This window comes from Aegilops tauschii, chromosome 3 (assembly GCF_002575655.3).
Source record: "Aegilops tauschii subsp. strangulata cultivar AL8/78 chromosome 3, Aet v6.0, whole genome shotgun sequence".
In the NCBI taxonomy this organism is placed as follows: domain Eukaryota; kingdom Viridiplantae; phylum Streptophyta; class Magnoliopsida; order Poales; family Poaceae; genus Aegilops; species Aegilops tauschii.
In genome coordinates, this window is record NC_053037.3 from 275,549,521 (window position 1) to 275,562,489 (window position 12,969).

At 42.9% G+C, this 12,969-nt stretch overlaps 1 long non-coding RNA gene across 1 annotated transcript; it reads left to right on the top strand.

Moving 5' to 3' along the window:
* Positions 1 to 891: 891 nt before the first annotated feature.
* On the top strand, positions 892 to 12,113 carry LOC120976676 (uncharacterized). Its single transcript, XR_006672116.2, has 4 exons — positions 892 to 1,604; positions 2,350 to 11,347; positions 11,446 to 11,496; positions 11,602 to 12,113. It is a non-coding gene; the product is annotated as an uncharacterized lncRNA (long non-coding RNA).
* Positions 12,114 to 12,969: the final 856 nt, after the last annotated feature.

A 12,969-nucleotide genomic window follows, 5' to 3' on the forward strand; every position in this document is an offset into this window, starting at 1 on the left:
CCAATGCTTTGGATCTGCAAGAGGAACAAGAGTGTATCCATATGCCTTGAGATATGTCTGAACTGTATAGCAGTAATGAACCATTGTCTCTGGGTCAATCCTCTCCTCCCTGCAACATGCTATAGAATGACCACATGGTACTCCAGACAACTGCCATCTTCTGCAATCACATGTGTGCAAAGCAAGATCCACTGTGTAGCTATTGTTACCAGACTGTACTCTGAACATTTGTTGGCCAGCTTCAGATACATTGCAATTTGCGGCTAACTCCGTGTTCTTATCCAATTTCTTCTTGATCTTTGGGCATATTCTCTGCCCTACCCACTTTTCTATAGCTTCCCTTTGTTTACTCACTAGCCTGTGCATGATCTTGTAGAAGATATATTCAAGCATATTAAGCACTGCCATCTCTCTGCCATCAAGAATGTAGCTGTTAAACACTTCAGATTTATTTGTTCAGCAGGATGTCACATTTGGGAAATTCCTGAAAAATGCCTTGCACCATGTCTTTGGCTCAAGTCTCTCAATCCAGTGGAAGGAAGTTGGGCAGTGATCATCCATTTTCTGACAGTTCTCTCTCCACTTGACCTTGTTTGGTGATCTTGCAATGGCCCACAGATCTTGCTTGAGTACCTCTCCTTTGTGCTTCTCGTTAAAATTTTGGTAAATACGCCTCACACAAAACCTGTGTTCTGCATCTGGCCAAACCTTGTGCACAACATTTATTAACCCTTTCTCCTTGTCACTCATCTCTACTACTATTAAACAAGCAAACATATTCTTCCCTAAACGCACACGGAAACACGTACACGAAACAACCAGGATAAAATACCACCTCATGATCAGATCCACCTAATTAGATCTAACCGTTAATATAAAAATTAACCCTCATCTGTGTACGTTTAGCAATTAACAGAAGCGAACAATACTCTGCCATCTATTGAGCGAGGGGATGAAACGTTCCGCTGCGTGAGGAAAAAAACTAATTCGCATGATTAAAGGCTTGCATGCAACAGCATGGCCCAAGTTCATTGGTTCGGCCTGCGGCAGCGCATCTTCAGGGGCGGAGGAGAGGGGGGAGAATGAGAGGCCTGGCGGCGGCTCAGGACGTGCTCGCCGGCGAGCATGCTCCGGCGGCTGCCTGGCACGCGGGGTTGGATCGGGGTGCTAGGGTTTGCCCGCCTCCGCCCCACAGCAGTCAGGGGTTGACGGGAAGAAAGCAGTCGGGCGGCGACGGAGGCGCCGGTGGCTCGGACTACATCTATGCGACGACGACGGCTCGGGAGCGGTGAGTGGCCGATTCATCTCCTCGCTAGCCCCTCACCATTCATATGTTCAAGATCTGGCGCCCGCTTCTCCTCGACGCCCACGACGAGCGGCCGATCCAGAAAACCAACCCGGTGGATTGATTCTTCGTCAAGATATGCGCATACACTAGAAGCAGCCACACAGACAACTGGATGGATTTTTCTTTCAGGAGCACACACACATATGAAATCTGCAAGCCGCCGGTGAAGACAGCTTCAGCCTCACTGTCGAGGATAGAATCACGGAAAGGTCAGCTTCATATGAAGTTAGGAACCCACCGCAAGGACCACGCTTAGGTACACACATACATATACCAAGATCGATATTGACTGATGCTTGTGGTTGTAATTTCATATCCGTCTGATGTATTGATGATCATGGCGAAATATGGGATAATAACTGGGAACCTTTCACTGCTCAATTCTTACCAGCTGAATCTTTATAAGCAATCTTTTTCCCTACCCCCTCTTATATTTACAGGAAATTCAAGAGTGGTACACATGTGGTTACTTCTTAAGAATCAGGAGCTACTACATTCTTGAATATTGAGACTGTGTTAGTTGGTTTAGGTTAAACTTGATAAATGCAATTTACTTTTTTGTTCCATTTGACAATTCAGTTGTATTATTGATTTTGACAGTTTTCAAGAATTTTAACCTGTATTTGGATTTTAGCTTCCTCAATCATTCTGGATTATTTAATGTTAGTATGAGGTAAATGTGTTCCCAAGATTAAACCTGAGAAATGTGTAGTTGGCCACTTGGGTATGTTTAATTTCTTTAAGTACATGCAGTGACAACCACCATTGTTCATGATCTATTCTAAAGATATATTATTAGCAGTGCAACATCTCTGCTGGTTCAATCAAATACTTCAGCCTGGTCGGTTCTTACTAATATTTAAGCCAGCTTCAATTTTTAGTCTACTCAGTCATTTTGGATTACTTTCAGTTTTGGGTGCATGTCTTTAATAGAACAACAAACTGATTTTAGCTGCTAAAATAAACACTAAACGCTAATTCCTCATGGCAACTATTTGTAGAAGACCATCCCACTGGAGGAGATCCTGACTATCGATGTCAAGCCAGGGTGGAAGAAGGGCACGAAGATCACCTTCCGAGATGGAAGGATCTGATTTTTCCTGTGCAGTTATGTATTTCAAAAACTTATTGCGATGTAATTTTTATATTAACACTATAGTCTATGAAGTTCTATTTACAGATATTTCATTTTTCGCATAAGACGAGGCACCGTTTTATTTTAAAATATTTCATGAAGTAAAATTCGTGAATAAACTGAATGATGTTTCAGAGGATACGAATGGTTGTGACTTGTAGGGTTGCCCGGGGAGGCGACTGCGGCGGGGAGCAGCACCACATCGGGGACAACAATACATGTGTAGAGCGCAGCGGCAGCAGCTGCACGTCCACGATGGATGAGCAACAATGCGAAGCAGGTGTAGGTGTGGGGTAAGGGTAAGTATATATCACTTGTCATGTTTAACTCATGGCAACAAAGAGTAAGGATCACTTCACACTCACTACATGAAGAATACTGATGTGACGATTATATACATATATGATCCACTCGGTTGCTTAGTTAGTATTAATTTCCTATCGTTTCCTTTTTCTGACGTGTCTTGAAACTAGACTTTGAAGAGAAGTTTATCCGTATATGGGAATTCTACCTTCTATGCCTCTGGTTTCAGATCATGAGCAGTTAGAAATTACCAGGTATGCATGTATATATGTGTGCTCTTTGTATAGGTTTACCTGCATTATTCCTAGACAAATGGAAGTCATATACTCCCTCTATTCTTCAAAAAAGCATCTTGCTAGAAATTGTTTGGTGGTTTCCAATGCAGACTAAAATTTGAGTTGATGTTGCTTTCTACAATTATGCTAATCTCAGCCATAAGATTGAGAGAGATCAGTAGACATCAGATCTTTGAGTAAAAAGTAGTAACTTAGAACCTTTGGTGAACTGTATAAAGCAAGCTTTCATCGTTTGAGATTGTAAATAACATGGAATGGAGACTTGACAACCATATAATTATTTTACACTGACCTACTGAACCATGAAAAAACATTGCTGCGCTTCAACGTTTCGGTAAAACATCACATGGAAAATCGGCTACAACCAACTAGATTGTCAAATCCTGATTGTTTTATGCTGAACTCAGGAAGTGTGAATATGTAGGGAGTGTAGTAGAAAACAAAATTTTTTGACCTACGCACCAGCCCAGGACCACTATGGAGACTGCATACAAGGTTTGATCTTTTCGTTACCGACTCGTAGCGCAGCGGAAGTAGAGTTGATGACGATCGGCGGTGCAGATCCCCACAGCTAGAATTTACAACCTCCCAACCGCGAGGATGTACTCCCTCATCTGCCCAACGGACAGCCCTCCGGGAGGCGGTCGGACAGTCCCTCGGACGGTGTCGCGGACAGCCCTTCGGGAGGCACTCTCAAAACTCGGAAGGTCACTCGGACAGCCCTTCGGGAGAACTCACAGAACTCGGACCGTCACTTGGACAGCCCTTCGGGAGGCACTCTCAAAACAGCCCCTCAGGCGTAAGGATTGAAACTACGACCTCTCCACGGGGTTGCACACATACGGTGTCATCTATCCGGCAGGGCTTCGCCGTCCAGAACTAGTTCCTGCCGGAACCCAGACAGCCTTTCGGCTCTACGAAACTATTTCGTTGGGAGGGAGAGAGAGATAGCCAGATCATGCATGGCATTTGTATGAGAGCAAGAGTGTGTCTTTAGGCAGCTCCCTCCACCCCTATTTATAGGCCAAGCCCAAGGGTGGCTTCTCCAAGAAGCCAAGGGGATAATACCAAAGGCCCTTAAGGTGGCTTCTCCAAGAAGCCAAGCAAAAAGCACTTTCACTATTCATGATGACATTTTTTAGCGTCGGTTCGGACTGAAAATATTTATGTGGGCTCACAACATTTCCAGTACCCACTAAAATAATTTTCAACGCATTCCGAAATAATTCTGGTTTAGTGATTTCCATCTGCGAAAAGCAAACAAGAATGCGTTTTCACTATTCATGAAGACAATTTTTCGCGTCCATTAAATCCGAAAATATTTCTGTGGGTCTTAGAATAATTCCAGTACCCACTAAAATGATTTTGGATTCATTCTAAAACAATTTTAGATTAGTGAATTTCATTTGCGAAAAACAACCAAAGCGGTACCGGCAGCTCCGAAACATTTTCGGTTTTTATCCCCAAAAATTCCCAGAAGTTTCCAGAATAATTCTGGCACCCTCCAAGAATTATCAGGCGTGTCCCGAAACCAATTTGACTTAATGGTATATCCCGAAACAACTTTTCGGTGTTACGAAACTATTTCGCTATTCTCTCTCCGGAACTCTTCTATTGTCTCCGAAACTTTTTCGGCAAATTTCTCTCAGACTCCGTGTCTAGTATTCAGCAGATAGATGACCCTTAAGCGTGTGACCCTATAGGTTCGGTGAAGCATAGACATGACCGGAACACTTTCCGATCAATGATCAACATCGGAGCCGTGGACACCCATATTGACCCCTATACCCACACGAATGAATATTCGAGTGAACCTCCAGTTGCAGTGAGCTATTCCTGTTGCTTCGCGATATGTCACAAACACCCGAGGGGAGATTTATTGCATCCCCGTGGACGAACAATTTGTCCACCATGCAAGTTACCTCGTTACCGGTTTTGTTCTCTTTTCTCGTTTCCGTGTTCCGGCATCCCTGTGATCAAATCACACTGTGTCTGGCCAGACGATGATGGATACCGTAACACCGAGAGGGCCCGAGAATATCTCTCCATCGTCGGAGGAGCAAATCCCAATCTTGAGCTATCAATTTACTTGACACACTTTTCCATGAACCCGTAAGCCGCCGTAATAGCCACCCATTTACGGATGACGTTTAACAAACCCCAAAGTTCATGAAGCAAGTATGAAGAAACTCGATACTCTCATGGTCTAAGAAATTATGCAAACATTAACCATCTCTGTGTTATCAACCATAAACTTGTGACGAATGAATCTCATAGCATAACATCAATCCGGGTTGATTCAACACAAATGTTCTCTTAACATTGTGCCCTCAAAGTTGCTGGCATTGACATGCCCATGATCAGGAAAACAGAACCATCATGCAACACTTGAGCTAGTCTTAGAGGCCAGACTAAGAATACTTCTTACCGTTTATTATTCCACATGTGCATATGAGTCTTCCTCCGAGCCTCGTGTTATTGCAGACTCGAGAACCATAGCAGTTATAGCATGGAACATAAACATAATTATGAACTTGGAGATAAATAATATCATTTATTATTGCCTCTAGGGCATATCTCCTACAGAATACGCAAGAAAGCTTATGAAGATATCAGTGCATCATCTCTTATGCAACTGCTACTGCAATTGACTCATTTCCAAGCATGGGTAAGATCTTTTAACAAATCTTAGCGACATCTCTCTTAAATTTACCGAGATTTTATGCAGTTGCTTTTCCCCTAATAAGGTGCATCATGCTTGCTGTTGAATTATGCAGAAAGGCTACATTCTATTAATTTCTTTTTCGCATAGTCAGTATTTTTTCAACACATTTTGTATCAACTGATAACTTTAAATCTTTGTGTCTTTCATCAAATCAAGCTTACTGTTGGATTTGTGCATGAATAACTAAAAGCGCCATGACATTACGCATATCCTTCATTCTATCCATTAAACTTATTTATGTATCCAGTATTAATTTAGTATGATTTCTTGTATATTCATCTTAGATAGGGTGGTCTTTGAGTGGCTTTGGTCATCCTAAATTTTGTGTGGATTCTTTTCCGAGTCCTAGTTAGCTTTGCGAAACAATAATTATTATAGTCCTTGATCTGCACATGCCCAATTTCCTTATATTGTATAGTTTCCCATTCTAGAATAGTATCCTTTCTGCATGGTGACATTTTCAACTCATGTTTAATATTATGGGAACTAAGCATAGGGTAGAGAAATGGTTGCTTGCATGCCATCCATGTCATAGAGAATGTCAAATTCCCTCTCTCCAATTCCTTACCATGAACCTACCGCTTTATTGATCTGTTTTTAGCTTCTAGATGTTCTGCAACTATATACACAATAGATACTCTTTGTCTAAACTCTAGTGGCACTCCATGAGAAGTTGAGATAAATTGAGAATGGGGCAAAAAAAATCCGACCCTTCCTGCTCGCAGCGGTGAATGCTATGGCTCCCATGGGTGGCTTTACCGCAGCTGTCGAGCCTTCAAATTCTGAAGATAACAAGCAGCTCGAAGGAGAAAACTAATTTAGTACTGCCAAGACTCCTATTTTTTTGTGTATCTTTGTTCCAACTTTGCATTGACGCTGTGTTCACTTAGACAATATTTATATGTTCCTTTGATTTTTGCCCAAGAAAATGAACATTCTAAAATCTTCGTAGGAATAGGCTATGCCCTTACATTCTCTATGGAGAAGTTGTTCACCCTTGAATTCAAAAATTTATACCCGCAACAGTTGACATGGTTTGATTGAGACGTGCGTTGCACATGCACACTTACTAGTAAGTGTGAAAGGAGTTGTGTTTGCAATGTTCGGATCATCTTTTAGAGTGCTCAGAAACCACTCCCATGAACATTTGCATTCTACTTCCACCCAGCCCATTGCAATGGGGAAAATGCAGTCATTAGGATCAATTCCAACAGCACTAAGGAGCACTTCTTTAAACCTTGTTTTCATATGACAACCATCAATGAAGAGAATATGCCTGCAACCCTTTAGCCATCCTCTCTTACATGCATCATAGGACCAATATAATGTTTTCAAACATTTTCTGCCCATTGAAAATTTGATATCTTTGGCAAGTGTAGTTGTTAGCAAGAATGTAGACCCAGGGTTTTTGCTCCTTAGCTCATGCCTGTAATCCCATAGCTGCTGAACTGCTCTTCCTCATCACCATGTATCTCCTTAAGTGCTTGCTTTCTAGCCCTAGCAGCTTCCATCTATTAGGAGTAACATTGAATTCGTTTGTTATTTTCCTTGAAAATGTTCCAATTGACATCTTCTGGTCATCTCTGTACTCATCAATGAAAAATTGCACAAGAGTTTTGCTGTCATATCCTTTAACTTCCACTTCTTCTGGCACTTATGCAATGCATTGTAGGCCTTGATGAAAAAACCTCCAGTCCTATTGTCATTTCCAGCCTTAAGCACCCATGGGCAACCACCCTGACAAACTGCCTCTAACCTGATCTTGTCATTCTTCGCCTTCTTGATCTGCACTCTGTTATTATTGAATATGCCTCGAGAGCTTTCCTCAACTCAACCACATCAGCAAATACCATACCTAATTTAAATACAGGGGATTTCATGTCCACCTTGGAATTGAAAGCTTTGAATTTGTATTTCGGTTGATCTTGTGCTTCAGTGGAGAGGTTCAGATCTTCATCTTCAAGTACATAGTCAGGCTCAACCTCTACCTCCTCTTGCTTAGCCTCTTCATCAACATCAAAGTCAATATTGTCTTCATAAAGATCATCATCTCCATCATCTATGTCATAATCACTGTCACTGAATTCTAAATATGAGACCACAACATTTCCAGTTTACAAATTTGGCTATGCACCAGCAACCAGCAAGTTTGGGTTAACACCACCATTAAGCAGGTCTGACTCTGCACCACCTGTCAGCAAACTTGGGTCAGCACCATCATTAAGCAAATCTGACTCTGCGCCATCTGTCAGAATATCCTCTACTTCTGTCCCATCAGCTGCAACCTCTGAAAATGGATCTTCAACATTCACAGAAATGATGCTGTGAGTAGATGCTGCATTGCTTGCACCAACAATTGAGTTGGCCATTCTGACAGGACTTTCAGCAGAAGGCATCTTCAATATCAAATCTTCTCTGAAATTGCTGATGAAGTCTGCATGGTCAACCATAATTGCAAGAACTTTGTGCCGAGCACTAGCTGTGATCAAATGTTGCAAATCTTCATCACCTCTAATTCTCAACAACCCATCTGAAATTGTTTTCTCACGTAAGCACTAGTAAATTATGTGCTCATTGGCAGGATATCCCAACCATTTTAGGTGCTCTTCTAAGACTGCATATGAAAATGTGCGAGCATCAACATAGTCAAGGACCTCTAAAGAAGAGTTATAGTACTCTAGGGCACTGATAGGTCCACAGAAAAGACCACCATGTTCCAGTTCCTAGTGTAAAGAAAGGAGTGTGAACACCATGTCCCATTGCTGAATCACACACTGCATCCAAAAAGGGCAGAAATTCAGAGCAAAATTTAGTTAACTGCATATAACAATGAAATTCTAACACTGAACATGAACTGCAGAAATTCAGTTAACTGAATATAACACTGACCAGTTAACCACACAAATTCAGTTAACTGAACTATAAGCAACAACATAAATATAAAGTGATTGCAAAACACATTAAGATAAATTACATATAGAAGCACCATAGGATTGAGTTAATAGCCACTGGGCCACCTTCTTCATCAAAAACCTAACTGATAGTTCACTATTATAGCGATATAACACAACATGCTTCGAAATCCACCACTACAGGGACTGCAAGCGAATCTACACAAAACAATTGCCAAATTCACAAAAGAAATACCACATAGGGTGCTTCCACGCAACAACACTATCTTCATGCCCGAAACCCATACCTTTCTGCAGAAACCCTAGACTAAATGCATAGCTCAAAACCCTAGCTTGCTTTCATGGTAAGAATGTCACATTGCAAGATCAAAGCATTACAGAACCATGAATCTGCCTCCAAATCGCACGGATCCACCGTACTAGCCTGTACTTGGCCGGGCGCATAGCAGAAAAGGAACAGGGGAGAGGAGGTGCAGAGCAGAGGCCAGCTCACCATAGTGTGGAGGGAAGACAGCAGGCGGCCGGACTAGGTGCGCGGAGGGAGGCGGCACTGGACCGCGAAGAGCTTCGGCGAGGCAGCCATGGTTGCTGGCGTCAGCAACGACCGCGCGTCCCCCGACAGGAAGAAGAATGGAGAAGGGGGAACAAGTGGGAGGATAAGCTACAGGAGTTCTCCGACATAATAAATTCAGGTGCTCCCCCGTGGCTGTCCAGCCTGTACTGCGGGTTGATAACAAGGAAAGGCAGTGGGCTCTTTGCAAAAACGCGGGCGCTGACCGGCTCGGGCCCGAGGAGTCCACTTGTCGAGCTTTGATTGATCCATGATCAAAGTTTGCATATTGGCTGCAAGTTATGAGACTGGTTAGGTCCATTTTACAAGTTGTCTCTACTATTAAAGGGGGATCGAACTTCGTGATGGTTCGACCTCCCCTCGTGGTTCGACCTCTCCAACCTCGTACGTAACTTGTGCCCGTGAAGGAAAAATCGGACCTCCACACAACCCCTCCGTGCACGATAGAAAAAAAGAAAAGAAAATAAAACAACCCACACGCACGCACGTCCCAACTCCCAACTCCCACCCCGGTCCACCAGACCCCTCGCTATCGATCCCGTGTCTTGCAGAGAGGAATCACCGCCGCCGGCCTCCTCCCAGATTGGAGCGGTGGATCTGCATCTCTTCTCTTCATCACCGAGTCCATGAGGTGCTCGATGTGGCAGGGGCGACGAACAGGAGTGCCGCATCAATAGCAGCGACGAACGACGGCCCAGGTAATGCCATCTCCTTACCCTCGCTCCACCGCATCTTCTCACGCCAATCAGTGGATATGCAACTGCGGCCCAGACTTGGTGGCCGAGCAGCAGCGACCTCGACGCGGCGCATGCGTGGTAGCTGATGCACGACACAGCGACCGCGACCAGGACGCGGTGGCGGGAGAACGACGACGGCTGACAAGACCTGGCGTGACGGCCATGAAGATATCGACTCCGACGACTCGCCTCCGTTCAACAGCGCCCTGCTTTTCCGCATCGCCTCCGTCAAGCATCACCTTCTTTTCCGCGCGCACAGCACCTCGGTCACTAGTAAACCGCTGTATCTCTGTACTCTGTTGGCGGTCTGGATTTAGGAGCTCTGGGATTTGGAGAATGCACGGGCTGGAGCTGGGGAATAGCTCGGGCTTCCTTCAGAAGACGATAGGTCGTGTTTGGATTTTTTTTCGAAGAATTAATTTGATTTGGATGAGACTAATCAGTACGTCATGTGGGCCTCCAATCGAAATTTGTGGTGGGAACTTTCCTTCCATTCATCTTCTAATCAGATTTTGATATTTGTGCCATTGATTTGAGTGCTGATGAAGAGCTTTCTATGGACGAAGAGTCAACAATGCATTGGCATTTTCCAAGTCCATTCCCTGCTTTTAACTATTCAACTTTCTTCTCTTTTTTTGGAGAACTAACTTCTTTTCTTTGTGAAAAAACTATTCACGAATCAGAATCATCGAATTCACGAACTGCTCATCGAATTCACGACCTGCTCATCGAATTCACCCCACCGAACTCGATTCGTAGGCACTACCGAATCGCAAATCCCAAACCCGAATTAGTGGACTACGAATCCGGTAACTATGGCAGGGACTGGCAAGTGGCAACATACGCCTGGTGGCGTAAAGGACGACGGGTGGTGGTAGGGCTATGGGCGGAGCCGGTAGACGGAGGAGGTTGCCTGTGGAAACCTGGCATGTGGCGGCATAAAGGTATTATGGTTTGATGTTTGCTTTTTACCTAGATGAATAATTATAGCACTGAATTTATGAATGTAGGCGTAAAGGACGACGGGTGGTGGTAGTGCTATGGGAGGAGCAGGTAGGGGTATGGCGGCATAAAGGTATTATGGTTTGATGTTTATTTTTACCTAGATGAATACTTATATATAGCACTGAATTTATGAATGTAGATTTATAGTATTGTGTTTTTGATGTTTACTTATTGTCGTAATCTCATGTATAGGTTGTGTAGAAATCACTCAAGTCTGCTTTTTTATTGTGGAAGCTCGTTGTATGTGTAAAATTATTTATACTCTTGGTCTCGGCGCACGGAGCCTACAAGACGCCGAATGTTCCTGCTGCTGCTGTAAGCATTTCATTTGATTATGTTTTCACCTGTTGCTGCTGTGAACATCAATTATCTTTACTACTGAGTCTATCATATTTTGGTTATGTTGATGGCAGTACCAAGCAGGAAAACACCAGAATAAGTTCAACTTGGGGAAGAGCATGAAGGTGATGAACTCACTCGGCGGCTTGTACCGTGTTTTGTGCTGGAGGAACATAAAAATCTCCGTTTCCTCGTTACTTTATTCTGATGGTTTATTTGCCATATGTTAGATTGGCGAGAGGTGGGGTACCAGAAAGAGGCGACGTTAAAATCGGTGCCAGTGACGACGACGGTGGACATGATGAGCTTGGCGACAGCGGCTGCCGCAACATTGTTGTACTTGGATCCCATGCTATCCGAGCTCGACAATGCCAATAGCTCAGTCCTTTTGCGTGTTCATTGACAAGTTGTCCGTACAGTACCTTTGCGTCAACAACCACGACCATGATGACGGAGTCGTGCTGGCCGACTGCCCTGCTTCCATGCGCCGAGCAGTCTACTGGTTTGAGATGACCGTGAGGACTGTTGGGCTCAAGGGGTTGAATTGGGTTCACCACATGTAGGGTGGCAACCTGGGTCAGCTAACTTTTGTTGGCCCTTTCTGCTATTTGGTATCTCTAGCCTGGTTTTAGTGCTCTGACAGCACTTAGCAATGCTAAACTTGAGACCAAAAGGAGTTGTAAGAAGTGTTCCTTAGAAATTGTACACTAAACTGCTTGCACGTTTTCATGCATGTTGGCACTCATCTTGGAGCACAATTAAATGGAAATCAATAGCAAAAATACAATCTGCATAGTGGTAATCTAATCCTAGAATTTGGCTTCATTTATATATTTCAAAGTGGTTACATGATTTTATATTTTGCGTACTATGTTCACACTGTAACTTTTTACCTGGGATTTTAAGTGCGCGAACAGTTGATATGGGTTACAATTGAAACTTACATTCGTTCTACTGAATAGAAGAAGTGGCTTCTGATTTACTAAAATTTGTTAAGAGCTATAGTAACTTTATTCTGTAGCAATCAGTTAATTTAGAAGTGATATTTCCCCCTTGCTTTGAAGTGAATGCAAATTTCGGGGTATACTCTTATTCATTGCAAGCATCACTAAGGGCAACTTCTGGAACTTTAATTTAATCAAAAGAATACTGAAAAATCCTATTTGCATTAATTTTCTACTCCCTTTGGTACACCATGTCTTATAAATGTGATGCAAATTGTTGTAGGTTTAGTTTTACATTACATTCTCCTCCTTCCCAGATCACAAGTGTCTATTTCAATATATTCCCTTTTTTCTATTTTACAAAATACACTTTCCACCATGGAAGTGACATGTGTTATTCCTGAGAACTGGTTTAGTTTGAGTTGATACCATTTATTTTTTCTTTTCCATTATTGTTAACAACATCTCCTTGATTCATAGGTCGTACCTTCTGCTAGACCGTTTTATTTTCTTCATTGGAAAACTTATGTAATACTTGATGTCTTTTTTGTAATAGAAACTTCATCTTTGCTTATAGTTTTGTTGGTGTTGTTCTGCGCATGATTCCTTAATTCGAATAGACAGTTAAAATTATGATACAATATCATATCATTC